The 15678-nt window shown below is 28.8% G+C and overlaps 1 protein-coding gene across 3 annotated transcripts in view; it reads right to left on the bottom strand.

Annotated features, from left to right (window-relative positions):
• Positions 1 to 15678, bottom strand: part of Gpo1 (glycerophosphate oxidase 1) — a 114519-nt gene that overhangs the window by 86898 nt on the left and 11943 nt on the right. For 2 of the 3 annotated variants that reach the window (XM_075356668.1, XM_075356666.1), the window contains exon 2: positions 7952 to 7979. The exons of the other annotated variant lie outside the window; for it this stretch is intronic. The gene's annotated coding sequence lies outside the window, so the exon portion shown is untranslated. The remainder of the gene's footprint in view (positions 1 to 7951; positions 7980 to 15678) is intronic. 3 annotated transcript variants of the gene reach the window in all.

Raw genomic sequence — 15678 nt, 5'->3', positions numbered from 1 at the left:
TGGATCAGGTGTGTATGGCAAAAGCGATCAGGAGATTTACTTAATAAAAAAAACACCGGTATGCTAGTAATGGATAGTTATCGAGGACATACGACTGATAAAGTGAAAGACAATTTTAAAAAAGGGTATGACAGACCAAGTAATAATTTCAGGCGGATTGACATCTCTATTGCAACCACTAGATGTCTGCATTATCAAACCGTTCAAATCTGCGTTAAAACAACTGTACAGAGTAAAGATGCTTGATATATATACTCGATTTTTTTTTAGATTTTCGGTCCGGCAAATCGAGGTGCGGGGCTTATTCTGTGGCGGGGGGGTACTCCAATAAATACGGTAATTTGTTTTTTTATTTGCTCCTTACGGTAAAAATAATAATTACGGTGTTTAATTTTTTGACCCTCCAACTGAAAAAGTGCTTTTTACGCTAGTTTATCGCGTTTAACTAGAAAACTAAGGATCTAATAAAAAAGATTTTAAATAGAAATTTTACAAAAGTTTTTTCTTACCACTTGGATTTTCTTTCTTTATCGGTAAATGATTGGTTTTTTTGCATATTTTGTCCTTAACTCGGATCAATCATTTAGTATATTTTCGAAAATACTTACTTCGCTGAGTTTTTATTTTAGGTTTTTTTTTTAGATTTTAACTAACAAAGTAACTCAATGGAAAAAAATAACTTTTAAAAAAATTTGATAAATGTTTAACACATTTACAAAATTTTAAAATTAAATACGAACATAATATTTTATTGTTTTACAAAACTACGATTGACTCGTGTGTGTGTGTGTGTGTGTATGTATATATATATATAAACTTTTTTTCATCTGCAGTATGCATATTTTGTAAGTATAGTTTTTGTATAACATAATTTTATAATCATTTAAATGCTTAATATTAATGAACTTAACAATTTAACAAAATTTAATTCAAAATAATTTCAGAGCATTGGCTACAGCACAACATTCTGTAACTAATCAGATATTTCATAGTTCTGCATTACTTTTTAGTATTCTACAGACTTGTTTACAAGGTAAGTTATGTTCAGATGGGATATTTTCTTATTTTACCGATGTGAAAAATTTCCACAAAACAAAAACTCGGGAAGATTTATGAAACATCAAAACTGTAAGGACATGTTACTTTACTTGTTACTACGAAATGATATTTCACCGGGTTGGTCTAGTGGTGAACGCGTCTTCCCGAATCAGCTGATTTGGAAGTCCAGCGTTCAAGTCCTAGTAGAGTCAGTTATTTTTACACGGATTTGAATACTAGATTGTGGATACCGGTGTTCTTTGGTGGTTGAGTTTCAAAACCACACATCTCAGGAATGGTCGAACTGAGACTGTACAAGACTACTCATACGTATCATCCTCATTCATCCTCTGAAGTGTTATCTGAAAGGTAATATTACCGTTTTATACAGGTAATACTTCTGTTTACCGGGGGCTAAACAGGAAAAAGAAAGAAAGACATGATATTTACTTCACATATCAGTAATTATACTAAATTGAATTTTAAAAACCAAATTGTTGTTATTCAACATAACAACCGATCGTCAAAAGGAAAATAATGTCACCGTTATCCGTCATGTCAATATGAAGGTGTTGCTGTTGTGCTTATTATTATGAAGCAGTATAACCAACCTAAGAATCAAAACTATTGTTTAATATTTGTTTGAATAATACATCATTTTCAAATTCCGTTTGTTCATAGTATATATAATATTTGTTTTATGAAGGATATTGAAATATTCAAAACTACTAATAAAATTATCTGGGTTGTAATTATGGCTATTCTCTAAGATATGTTTAACAAAATGGGATGGTTCTTTATTTCCCTTATTTATACAGTTAATATGTTCATTAATTCTAATCGAAAAAGAGCGGTTTGTCATTCCTATTTATTCCAGATCGCAATTTGCGCATTTTAAACTATATACTTCCTGTTTATCTAAATTAAATTTACTGTTATGTTTTATTATTCTAGTAGTATCTGTTATTTATACAGTCAATTATTTTATATTCGTTGTATATGCAGTTTGATTTAAATATTTTATTGATTTTTTTGTAATTTATGTTTTATTCAGTTTTAGCATATTTGTTTCCGTTATATTATCTTAGTGTAATTAGTTTTATATTATCTTTTATATAGATTATTTTTTAGTATATAATTTATCAGGTTTTCGTTAGTTCTATAGTTTGATGTTATTATTTAATTCAATGTTTAATTTTATATTGTTATGTTTTAAATATTTTACAGTTCTGTATATTAATAAATTAAACTTTATTAAGTTTAACCAACTAAAATACGTAAACCTGATATGCCTATGAGACCGGTAATAAATTATATTAATTCACCTACAAACACATTAAGCAAATTTCTATATAATACCTTAAAAACATACATTAAAACTGACCAATAAGCATAATCTAAAAAATGGATAGGAATTGTTAAACATAATAATATAAATATAAATAGCTCAACAAAACTCACAACATTAGACATAAAAGACATATAATATTAATACTAACGAAACCATTAATATAATTAATAATACTTTAAATTAAAAATATAAAATAGCATTACACACGAATTAATAAACCTATTAAAATTATGTATTAAATACAATTAATTCAAATTTAATAATAAGTTTTACCAGCAAGAGAAATGCCATTATGCGATCACCACTTTCAGCTATTTTAGCTAACATTTTTATGAATGAATTAGAGAACAATAATCTATACCATATATTTAATAAACATAAAATTTTAATAAATAAAATATGTGGAGCATGTATGATCAACAATTTAAAGATTAAGAAGATAAAATAATCGAACAAATGAATTGATTAAATAATGCCATTAAATTCACATTAGGTCGAGAAAATAATAATGGAATAAATTTTTTGGATATAAAAATATAATACTGACATATCGACGTACATAGAAAACCCACTAAACAGGATACTGTTACTTGATAAGGATCTCAATCCAATGATGTGCTTTTTGTGCAACCACTCTGTAGAATAAATCCGCAGGTAGACGGTAACCGAATCGCACTCACCAAATGTGAATACCAAGGAACAAAATTCCTATATCCTTAAGACCCATCCATTTAGTTTCTATCTAACAACCTTATCATCTAGGAAGGAGGGGGAAAATAATTCATTATAATTCGTTTCGTCCTTGAAATCAAAAAATGTCGACGTTTAATTTATTTAAACATCGAAAAATAAAAAAAATAATTAACTATATAAATAACAGAGATACTACTAGAATAATAAAACATAATAATAAATTTAATTTTGATAAACAGGAAGTATATTAGTTAAACAGGAATATTTTATAAACAGGAATATATCGAGATGACAAACTGCTCTTTCTCGATGAGAATTAATGAACACATTAATTATATAAATAAGGGAAATAAAGAAGGATCCCATTTTGCTAGACATATCTTAGAAAATAATCATAATTACAACCCAGATAATTTTATTAATATTCTTGAATAATCCAATAACCTTCATAAAACAAATATTTATATACAGTTAAATAATAAAAATGATGTATTGTTCAAACAAATATTAAATAATAATTTTGATTCATAGGTTGGTTATAGTGCTTCATACTGACTTGACGGATAACGTTGACATTATTTCACCTTTTCACGATCGGTTGTTATGTTTATAATATTTGTTTAAAATTCAATTTAGTATAATTAATATGCGAAGTAAATAATTATAATGTAAATCATCAATGTTCCTGAGGATGGATTAATAATCCGAAAGTGCTCGAACATGCTATTAAAGATTGTTGGTAAGTGGAAATTATTATATATATATATATATATATATATATATATATATATAATTTATACATCAATACCAACGGGCCATGATCAATAAAATTAATGTTAATATTTAAATTTAAATTTTTTTGTGAAAAAAAGTTTTATCTCAAATTCTTTTCTTGATATGCAAGATAAAGTATTACAGTGAGAGATGCCAGAAATCAGACAGGAAAAATGTACAAGATCTTTATAAGCCACCATGTTGACAACTGTACCGATTGTTTTGCCAGTTTTATTTTCTATATTGAAATAACTTATGTGAAATTTTAACACTTCATATAATATTAACGCATGCAGTATTTACACAGTATGTATTTTAAAACTTAAGCAATTGACCAGGTTAATGTATACTTCACGTTATCATAACTTGTTCGCTTTTACTGGTCGTAATTATTGTAAATATCTCCAATAATAACGATCTATTTACCTCTTTTTTCATTTATCTTTATTCACAACAATACTGGTGTCATAAAAACCGTTTTTTCTGATGATACTTTTATCGGTGATAAACCGATTATAAGTGGGAAAAATAGTTTAATTAAAGATTCATGTATTTGAAAAGAATAGTATAATTTCGAGAAAGATGACTCGATTTATGTCATCCTCACCACCACGGCAGACAATCAAGTCGTAACAGACAGTAATATAATCGATTAATAAATATCAACTAACTATTGAAATTTAACATTACCTTACCAGGAAGAAACAGAAAAATTATTCTTCAGCATGTGCGTCTAGTAAAATAGACGAATTTAATGTTTATTTTTCAAAACCATTACCTTTATTACACCACTCCATAAAGAAACGTGCGTATGAAGAAAAACAGGGGAGCCCAACAAGTTGCGATAGATACTCATTACCATCATCGGAGCTATAGCCGAGTAGTTCATACAAAAGATTTGGATATTTTCCACGAGCCACACTTTTCTAGGAACGGAGAAATATTTTCCGTACGGAAGGATGATCCTTTTCTTAGATACCTGAATGGAAAGTAATTAGCTCCAGTCGGACGATACAAAATCAATAATCAGCCGCTTCTTTCTTGAATAAGGGTAATCCGATCTACTAATGAACTGCAGGCGGAGCGGATGCCACGATCTGGGAAGGATTCTGAAATCTCTTTTGGGAAAGGATCGTTTGTCTCGTTTCCCAGCTCCGCTGTAGGAAAATCGTCTCTTCTTTCTAGCAAACGTTTTCCTTCCTACCTAGATGATGTTAAGTTTGTTAGATAAAAACTAAACGAATCGGTCTTAAGGATATAGGAATTTCTGTTCCTTGGTATTCACACGGTTTGGTGAGTGCGACTCGGTTACCGTTCTACCTACGGATTTATTCTATAGAGTGGTTGCACAAAAACCACATCATTGAATTGAGATCCTTATCAAGTAAATCCGAGACTCCTACTACAATACATGATGAACTATAAATTACCACACTTTATAACTTTCCCGCTCCTTACGAGGTCTCCAGAATTCATTCGTTTCCGCACTCACACGCGTACTCACGTACGAAGTTTCTTAACTCCAATCTATCGCCTAACCTCCCAATATATTTAAATTTCATTCAAGCATTGTCCAACATTTTTGTTCGACGCGATTTTGTTGTATTTACTTTCCTGAAGAGAACTCATTTAGTGACGAATATTATGAAATAACATATGGATAAAAGTAAAAAAAATACGATACAAGTAAAAATAAGTAGTGGGATATCCTTGACGTTCGAATATAGTCCAAAACGGAATGAACCGTTTATCGGTACTGTAAAATATTCTCCTTTTCATTTCGTGATCATTTAACAGCTGCTAGATTGAAGATTTTACTTTTTAAATTAGCACGAAGAATTCTTCGGATCTTCTACTGGTTTGTTGAATCCAACGCCCGCAGGCAGCTGCCGCCTTTTATCAGGGTACTGATCGAGCGTAAAACGTAACTTGTTACAATCTTAGTCACCAAAGAATGTGCTATTAATTAGAATGTAACAGAATAGTGGCTGTTAAAAGAATATCAACAAGCCGAGATCATTAAAATATAAATGGTCAGACTCGGCTTGGAATTTCATCGCAATAGTTTGTAAATTATTTAAGACATAACATTATTGTATAACAGTCCAATGATCGCCCATTTATTTGAGATTAAAAAGTTTTATTTGCATTTTTACAAATTTCTGTTACCAGCGGGCCTCAGGATTATATTTAAAATGCATGTAATTTAATTTAAAAAGATCGTATATTCCTTAATACTGTTGTAAGTTACTTAACTGTACCGTACCGTTAATACAAAGAAAGAACGATGCTAAACAATTATTAAAATAGACCGGAGAACAAAGAAACGCTCAAAAACCTTTGCAAAGACCTCTACTTAAAATTTAAAACTGCAGATCTAATAAGTAATATATTCTGTTACTTTAATATTATTAACCTTAAAATATTTAACTGTTTAGTAAAGTAATTTTGCATACGGTATTTGAGGGTTCTTTGTTTTCCAAATCACCCTTTTAGGTTGGCAATCCTGAGTAACCTCGCTACAAATTATCAATTTAAGATGCTTAAACTGGTATAATCGCACGATTATCAATTTTACAAAACCAGTAATTCTGTAATTGGATTTTACAGTCTCGTTTTGAAAACAAATAAAAGAGCTTAAACTAGACTATAAATTTATCGATAATTATGCTTTTGAAAAATCATTATTAAAACGATTACGTTAATTAATTATAACAATTAAATTATCAATTACATAAGGTTGTTTAATGCAATGTATAAAAAAGTCATTATTTTTATTATCTCTTATAGATAATAAAAATAATAGATCATATTCGAGAGAACCTTGAAGATCTTCGCAATACTAATTTTATTTATTTTTTTAACGGAAAAAATTTCGGAAAAAAAAATTGCTTTGCGATATTATTTTGAATATGAATTAGGAAATACGCAATAGTAATATTAACTGAACATGTAAACAACGTTTAAATGTGAACAATACGTATTTATTGAGCGTTATCGTCATCAATGTGCACATAGGTATCATTCGGACCTACGATAGACGCGTTTATCTTTGCCGGTAAGTTTGTAGTTTAATAACGTAATTTATAATCATAATAAAAAAAAAATATGGAGGATCTGTTTATCTTTTTGTTTTTTAATTTCACCTTTTTTTTTATTTAATTCCTTAGCTGATTTTTTTTAGTTTAATTTTTCTTTAGTTTACAACAGCATTGAAAAAAAATGTCACTAATGAAATAGATCGGACACGTAAACCAGAAAACTGATCGGGAATTAAATATTTTTTTTCATTTTTACTAGTATTAACAAGCGAGTTATGAATCGTTAACTCGCTGGCAAATAAATTGCGTTTTTTAATTTAAACCATCTTAATTGCTGAAGCTACGACATAAATACTTAACAATCGCAACTTGCCGGTCCGGAGATAAAAAATGGAACTACTTAATTATAATGCACGTATTACTAATCTTTATTCTTAAAAAACACACGCATAAAGAAAGATAAAGAATGTTCAATTTTCTTTTTTCTTTTCATGAAATAATAGAACTAATTAAATATAGCACAAGCTTCAACGTAATGTACAAAGCAATCAAGATATCACCAAGTACCCACCAGGTTGGTCTAGTGGTGAACGCGTCTTCCCAAATCAGCTGATTTGGAAGTCGAGAGTTACAGCGTTCAAGTCCTAGTAAAGCCAGATATTTTTACATGGATTTGAATAATAGATCGTGGATACCGGTGTTCTTTGGTGGTTGGGTTTCAATTAACCACACATCTCAGGAATGGTCGAACTGAGAATGTACTAGACTTCATTTACACTCATACATATCATCCTCATTCATCCTCTGAAGAATTATCTAAATGGTAGTTACCGGAGGCTAAACAGGAAAAAGAAAAGATATCACCAAGCATAAAAAAAAATCTGTTAATTAAAAACCAAATCTGTTAATTAAAAACTAAATCAGACATAAAAATAACTAATTTGAATATGGCGGATTAGCATGTTATTTATTATCCATAAAATTACAATATTTCTTTATAAGATAAATTATCATGTGTAAATTAACAAACAATACGTGTAAAAGCTAAACTTACGTAATGATCCACCAGTACCAGTTCTAATCTATAACCCAGAAACGAATCATTAGCTAAAATTCTAAAAATACGTTTCGTTCCAAAATTATTTCACATATTGTTTGCTTTAATTCTTGTACCTCCACCGGATATCTTTTATCTAGAGAGAATTTTACAATTTAATTTTATGTAGTAATGACATTTTTCTCGAATTACCTGCGATTTAATTGAACATTTATTTTTCACGTTTACTGAATAAATAAATTATTTACATAAATTTATATCTAAAATCATCCTCACAATTCAATCACTAAATTTTTAAATCGTTTAAATCGGCCTAGGTTAAGAAAACACATTATTATATTAAGATACGGAACAACCCATTTACAAAATTACAAAATCACTTTTATTAATTATGCAATTCAATTTAAAATTGAGTTAACTATTTTTTAATATGGTTATATATTGTATATGAGTATATATATATATACACACGCGCGCACACACACACAAGTAATATTATAGAATTGTTTCCTTTCTTGATCTTTATTTTTTTAATATTTGTTTTAAATTATTCTTTAGAGTACAAAGAATAAATTGAGAGAAAAATTAACAATAAAATTTAAAAGTTTTTTAAGTATGGCACAGTTTGTGTATAAAATTATTTATATATAAATAAAATGAAATTCAACCTTACCAACAATCTGTCCGCGTTCCTTTTCAAGCACTTTCCGTCATTCGACCATCCTCAGGAAAAGTTATTCTTCAATTTGATATCATTAGAATTGCAAAATGTAAATTTATAAAATGTTAAAGTCAACTACGACCTTCTTACATAACAGACATGACTTAACTTTGTATTATCACTACCGGTTGTTATGACTAACATTTTATATATTTACATTCTACATACTTTAATGATCTCAAATTGAAGAATAATTTTTCCTGAGGATGGTCGAATGACCGAAAGTGCTTGAAAAGAGAACGCGAACGAATTGTTGGTAAGGTTGAATTTCATTTTATTTATATATATAAATAATAAAATCTATCATCAATCTGACATTGAAATTAATATCGAAATTTGTATTATTTTAATTCATTTATAGTTTTCTTTGCTTATAATACATGAATTTTGATGAAAGAAACAGATATATTCACACACAATTAACGGTTAAATAATTAATGCGAGGTTATTTTTACACGAATGCTCAAAAAGAAGTGTAATGTATTTAGTATTTTAATATGTACCTAAGTTGTACTACCGTCCAACAAGCCAACCAGCTCAACGGTAGAACAAATTTAGATGTATGAACCCGCGTTGGAATCCCTACTTTATCGGGAGTTTTATAGGCATATATATACATGTTTAAATAAATTTATAAAATTAGAAAACAAAATTAACTATATACAAAATTGTCACGTTTAAATAAATTAAAAATATATATACTATATACAAAATTGTCACCCGCACGCTGAGCAATGTTTGTCAGCAATTTTTTTTTAGCAGTCTTGTTTTTTAATTTTTAATATTTATCTCTTGTATAGCTTTTTCACAGGTGGTGGAAAATACTAATTTCATTCCGCACGGGTGGCTTTCTGATTTAAAGGTCATCCTCGGAAGAGGGAAGAGGCCGAGGGGGGCGAGTAAGCGGATGCGGAGGCATAGCTTGTCCGCAGGTGGCAGGAGAGATGGGACCAGTCGACGAAGGGCAGATGGATCTACAGACTGTTTCCAGACCTCCAGAAATGGCTTGACCGCAAAGACTGAGAACTGGGGGGTGAGGTGACCCAGTTCCTTACCGCTTACGGTTGTTTAAAAGCATATCTGCGGCCTGAGACCCTCTGCGGAATGTGACTAATGCTTCGAGGAGGATACCGTAGAACACACGGAGTTCGTGTGCGATAGATTCTTGCAGCCACTACCGTACGTTATTGGCACGCGCTGTTCACGATGTTGGTTATGATCATCCGTTCGAAAATGGCGGAGAAAGGACAGGGGTGAATAATTTCCCCTAATTCTTCCTCGGGACTGTGTTCACATTAAAAGCAGCCCCAACGCAAGGTGAAGTAACCGATAAAAATATAAAAAAGTCATTCATTTTAAAGGAAGAAAACTATTTCGATCTGATTTGTATTGATTTATATCAGACTGTAGATCCGATTTGTATTGCTTGCTTTTGTCTTTGTCATTTCTTAGTGAATTCGATTGAACGTATCTCTTTATCTTTCCGAGGTGTTAGGGACTACTTAAAAAATTTCCTCGATGGATTGCCCGTTACGGGCCACTTCCTCGGCCACCTCAATCCCCTGACGTTACGCCACTCGATTTCTTTGTTAGGGGTGTTTATCAAAGACAGGATGTACGCAACGAAGGTTGTCAAAATCAATCAAGTAAAAAGAAGAACCTAAAGTGTAATTAACGGAATAGCTCCAGACATCTTTCGTAAAGTGTGGCGTGAAATTGAATATAGTCGAGACATTTTACGAGCCACAAAAGGAACTTGTTTAAAGTGTTGTAAACAAAGCTGTTTGAAATGTCCTGTTCAACAATAAACCATGCATGTAAGTGCACTGCTTTATTATTTTTTTATTAATACCTAAAATGCGCTACATAATTAACGATCACCTTTATTTTATTAGAACGAGAACTTACGCTACGAATATTTTTCACAATTTTAGCTATTCAATTATTTTTTACTCAAATACACTGTTACAATCATAAATTAATTTATTTCGAAAAATTAATTAAAGAAATATGCAGTTTAACATTATTATCGGACGTTAATCATATAATAAATAATATGAAACAATTTTAATGATGTAGCAACAAATCTGACCCAGTTGTTAATATAATGAACATTTGAATGCAAAAAAAAAATCACTAAAGAAGGCCAGTGTCACTGTCATAGGTTACCGACCTCATGCTAAGAAATAATTATCAAATAACAATATAAATCTTCATCAAGTATAAACACTTATATAATCAACGCGTTTACGATTAGCTGAATGTAATAGAAAATACTTAAATATATCAATTAAAACCTTATTAAACATTATTAAATCATTGTGTTGCATTCAACTGTCTGGCTTGTATCCATGTCCCCCGAGTTTCTAAATTTGGCACACTTGTGAACACCTCAGGTTATTTTAGAAAGAAACTTGTGTTATTGAGCAAGGTTAATGAAAATAAAAGACAGTTAGAATGACGCGCACTTTAACCTAATTAATCGACTAAATTATATTTCAGAAGAAATATAATTAATTTTAAAATTAATTTTAATTAATTTTAAAAGAAATATAATTAATTTCATAGAAATTACATTTCTATGAAAGATGATGTTATTGCACGTTGTAAAAATTATTATTTACTACAATTTATTATATAAAATTATGAAGAGCCTCCACTCGTTTCATTATTTAATTTTATTCCAGATTTTGTAAATTTAAACGCGATTAAAGATTTTTCTTTTTAATAACATGTCATTAAAATTATTTTATTCTGCAGGCCTTTTAACAAATTTCTTTCTATTAACTTTGATCACAACATATTACACACCACAAATTTTCAATATTTTTTTTTTCTTATGAATATACTTTGGGTCTCATAGTTTTTAGTCCAAACAGTTCCTTCTAAAATCAAATTAAACAAATTAATAGGATAAAAATTGTGAATTCTTTCTTATGTAACATTATAGTATGAAATTTCCCTACTGATTACAGACAGTGTATATAATTCACTGTTTACCGCATTAATTTAAAACACGTATACTAAATATGCATATATACTGTGCATTATTTAATGCACATTAATTTAATGCTTTACACTATCTGACCCGTCGCTAATAGTCATGATGCATGTAAATCACATCAGGTTTTAAATAGCACCGATCATAATTGCTTTTCTAAGATAAATGATTTCATAACATAGCCGGTTCAAACAACGATCAGAGTGACGATGTTGCAAGGATGAATTATACATGCAACAGGATATCTGACTTTCTAAAGTAGACCAAAAAGAAATTATTTCACTCCACATTTTCCCCTATTATGTTGGTGTGAGGTGCTTATTATTCTTTGAATGGCTCTACCACTTTTGGAAATACTTTTCTTGTGTCAGGTCACCAACAATTGTTATGACAGCAGTCACATATACACAATATAAACGTTCTATATTCACCATATCGTCTCAAAATCTCTAACTTTACCCATTAATATGAATCATTTTCAACATTCTCATATAGAATTAAATTTGAAATGGCTTTATTCTTCTTAATTTTTTCTATTGACCAAATTTCACTACCATACAAAGATGTATGCATTTTTAAATATAATTTTTTTTTATACATTGTCATTTTAAAATGAACATTCAAAATGTACAAATGAAAATGAAGCAATTTAATTTATGTAAAACGAAAAGTATAGATACCTTTAATTATTTTGTAAAGGAAGATCTTACATTACTTATCTTTAATAATGCATTAGCTTTGCAAAAAAATAATGAAATAAACGCAAATGTTTGTTACATTTATCAAGTAATAAATAACAAACTGCATTTTGCATCTTCAATTACATACCATATACATTGATTGTTTTCTCTGCAAGTAACGATGATTATTATAAAATCAGTCCTTGTAGTAAACAGAATAACCCGTATTTCAGCAAGCTTGGCGTGCTGATATGCAACATGTATATTTGGTCCGATAGAGAACGCAATAGTAGACCACCTTCACTCCTCACATTCCTTAATAATCATGATGTAGGATGCTTGTTATTCTTGATAATAAACTTTTTTTTAGGAATGATTTATGTCCTCTACAACCTTCATGGTATTTAATAGAAGGCAAACTCTAGATGTAACACATCTTACCAATGATGCCTAAGTTTTATACTACAGTTGATTGAAGGGATGCTGAAAATTGAACCTTTTGATTTAATAATCTACTACGCATGTAAACTTTCAGTAAACATCAAATATATTAATTTACAATAGAAGAAAATATTTAACAATTCAGTCTATATTAAACTACATTTTTATAATCTGATGATTCAGAACAAGTGGAACATTTCTGAAAGTAGGACCAAAGCCTAGAGTAAAAAAGGTTAAACGTCAACAGCCAAAGCAATGTTTAATGTGCTTCTTGTAGACCACAACATTAACTCTATAATTCCTCACCTTAATCAGATATATTAAATTACCTTAAACAAAGTTATTTAAAACAAAAAAATTACGCACAACATACCTTGAATTTTATGTTTAAATTGAGTACTACTTTAGTATCATTTAACTTTTTTTATTTATATAAATTAAAGAATAAGTCCATTTTATGTTCAGAGATTCAAACTTTTAAAACACAGCAAATTTTGCACGATTTTCTAATAGTTTATTTTACATATTCATTATTCTTTATATCATTAATTACATCATCATTTGTTTATCTTTAATTACACCATTCTCTACAGAAATATTATTTGAAAAACTGAACATATGTTTTAACAGCAATATTATTGTTCTTTTTTTAATACATTTAAATAAAACTATGATACATTAATTTATAATATATATGTAACTAAATTTTAAAGAAATATGAACAATTTCAATAAAAGTTAAAATATAGCATAAATTCTATAAAAGTTAAATATAGCATACAGCATTAAAATGCTTTCAAACCTTTTAACATGTACAGAAAACAAGTAGTAAATAAAAATTAACAAAAAAAACCAACTACAAAAAACCAGACATAGTCAATCTTTACAAAATTAAATAACTATTTTTATTTTTTTGATTAGGAAAAAGAAAATATATACTTTCTGATAAAAGGATTCTCCAGTCTAAAAGTAAATAGAGGGGACTGACTTAAATATTACATTATATATTTGAGTTTATATTTTTTTTTTCTTTTTTTTATTAACAATGTTAATAAAAAAAATATGCTGTGCCCCAATGTTAATTCACGGCACAGTTAAAAGCAGTCATATTCTAAGTTTTACTTAAAATGTAAAATGTTTTTTTAAACTTAAAATTTGAATAGTTAAATTTAATGTTAAGTTAAATTTCAATATTCAAATCATGTTTGTTAAATTATCTTCGATCTTTTATTTTTTCTTTAACTATTTAAATTTCAATTTAAATACAACTTAATTCAATTTTTAAACAACTTAAAAAAAACATTTTTCGTTATTAAAACTCAATTTAGTTTAAATTATATACAAATATTAATTAGCTTATCTATTTGTTTTATTAAATATGCTTAAAATTAATTTTAATTGTTAAAACTCAATTTATTTTAAATTATATACAAATATTAATTAGCTTATCTATCTGTTTTATTAAATGTGCTTAAAATTAATTTTAATTATTTTTGTTAACACTTCCATAAATATTTACAACGTATGATACAATTTTAAGTACTTTTTAAAAATCATATTATTATGGAACCTTAGAGTAAATTATGTTTACAATCAACTCTTTTAAGCGCTTAACACTATATTACTTTTTAAGAAAGTTTAGTTTATTCTGAGAAAATTGTGTTTTTCACTGACCATTTCATTTTCTTCAAATTATCGTACAGTGTCACTGAGAAAAATCACTGATCCCTTCAAGAATAAAAAACACAGGATACTGACAAGTTTGAGGCATGGGGCCAGCAATGGACATGTGAATGAAGGCAAGACACATGGGGTGCTGTGATAATACTGTAAGGTGGGCCTGGCATCCTAGTTGTAGAGGAGGAGAGGTTTTAGTGGGTAGGCCTGCAAGGGAGAGCTCCACACTATTATGGGTAAGATACCACATGGTGCCTATAAAAGGTTTCCCCTCCTCCAAAAAAAAAATATACCTGCTTCAAGAAAATCATGCATAGGCATACCACCCTAACATATTAACCTCAACTTGGACAAGTTGAATAAAAAATAATGAATATCAGATGAATCATGTCTTGTAAAAGGAACCAAATTCAAACAAAGTTGCAAGTTTTTATATTGTCATTAGTTTTAAAATTTGTAGAATACAACACAAGTTGGTCGTATGATTTGTGAATCATGATTTTATATATTAATTTCCATCAGGTGTAGACAAAATCATAACCAACAAAAAAAATTACTTAACATAGCAATCTGCTATTATGCAGTAGCAATGAAAAATGTAACCTTCCCAGCCAATTTCATTAAATGATTATGTTCTTTAGTATTACGGCATTATCCCTTTATCTCCCATGTAGCTCTGTTACAATATGTGCATATGTAATTTCATGATCTATGGAATACATAAATATCACTAACCATTCATTAATAAATACATTATAAAATAATAAATTTAAATTAATCAAAAAATAGTCAGCAGTCAAAAAAAAGAATTTATTTTAAAACAATTGAAAATTATAAAGCAGAGGATTAAAAACTGCAGTGCTTGGCTAGGATTTGAATATATGGATGAAAGTCTCTATCGCTCCCCCACAGAGATTTTATTTTTATTCTGCTATTTTACTGTTAACTTTGACAGCTATATTAATGCTGACTGTTATTTGCATATATATACATAAAAAACTATAAACTTATGAAACAAACTCAACTAAATTATATAAATATAATGTTTTGGTATAACTAACTTCGTGTGGTAGAGGGATCATCATGATGATGACAAGTTATACTTAGATCATTAAATCATATCTCTTCAAAAAGTTCAACTTTTTTATTATTTCTAATAAACAAAATGATTTACTGTTAGGCAAATAATGTAAATTCTTGCAGAT

The sequence above is a fragment of the Lycorma delicatula genome, chromosome 2 (assembly GCF_047948215.1).
Source record: "Lycorma delicatula isolate Av1 chromosome 2, ASM4794821v1, whole genome shotgun sequence".
NCBI classification, from domain to species: domain Eukaryota; kingdom Metazoa; phylum Arthropoda; class Insecta; order Hemiptera; family Fulgoridae; genus Lycorma; species Lycorma delicatula.
Note: the sequence above shows the minus strand (reverse complement) of the source record. Positions and strands in the feature narration are given on the sequence as shown.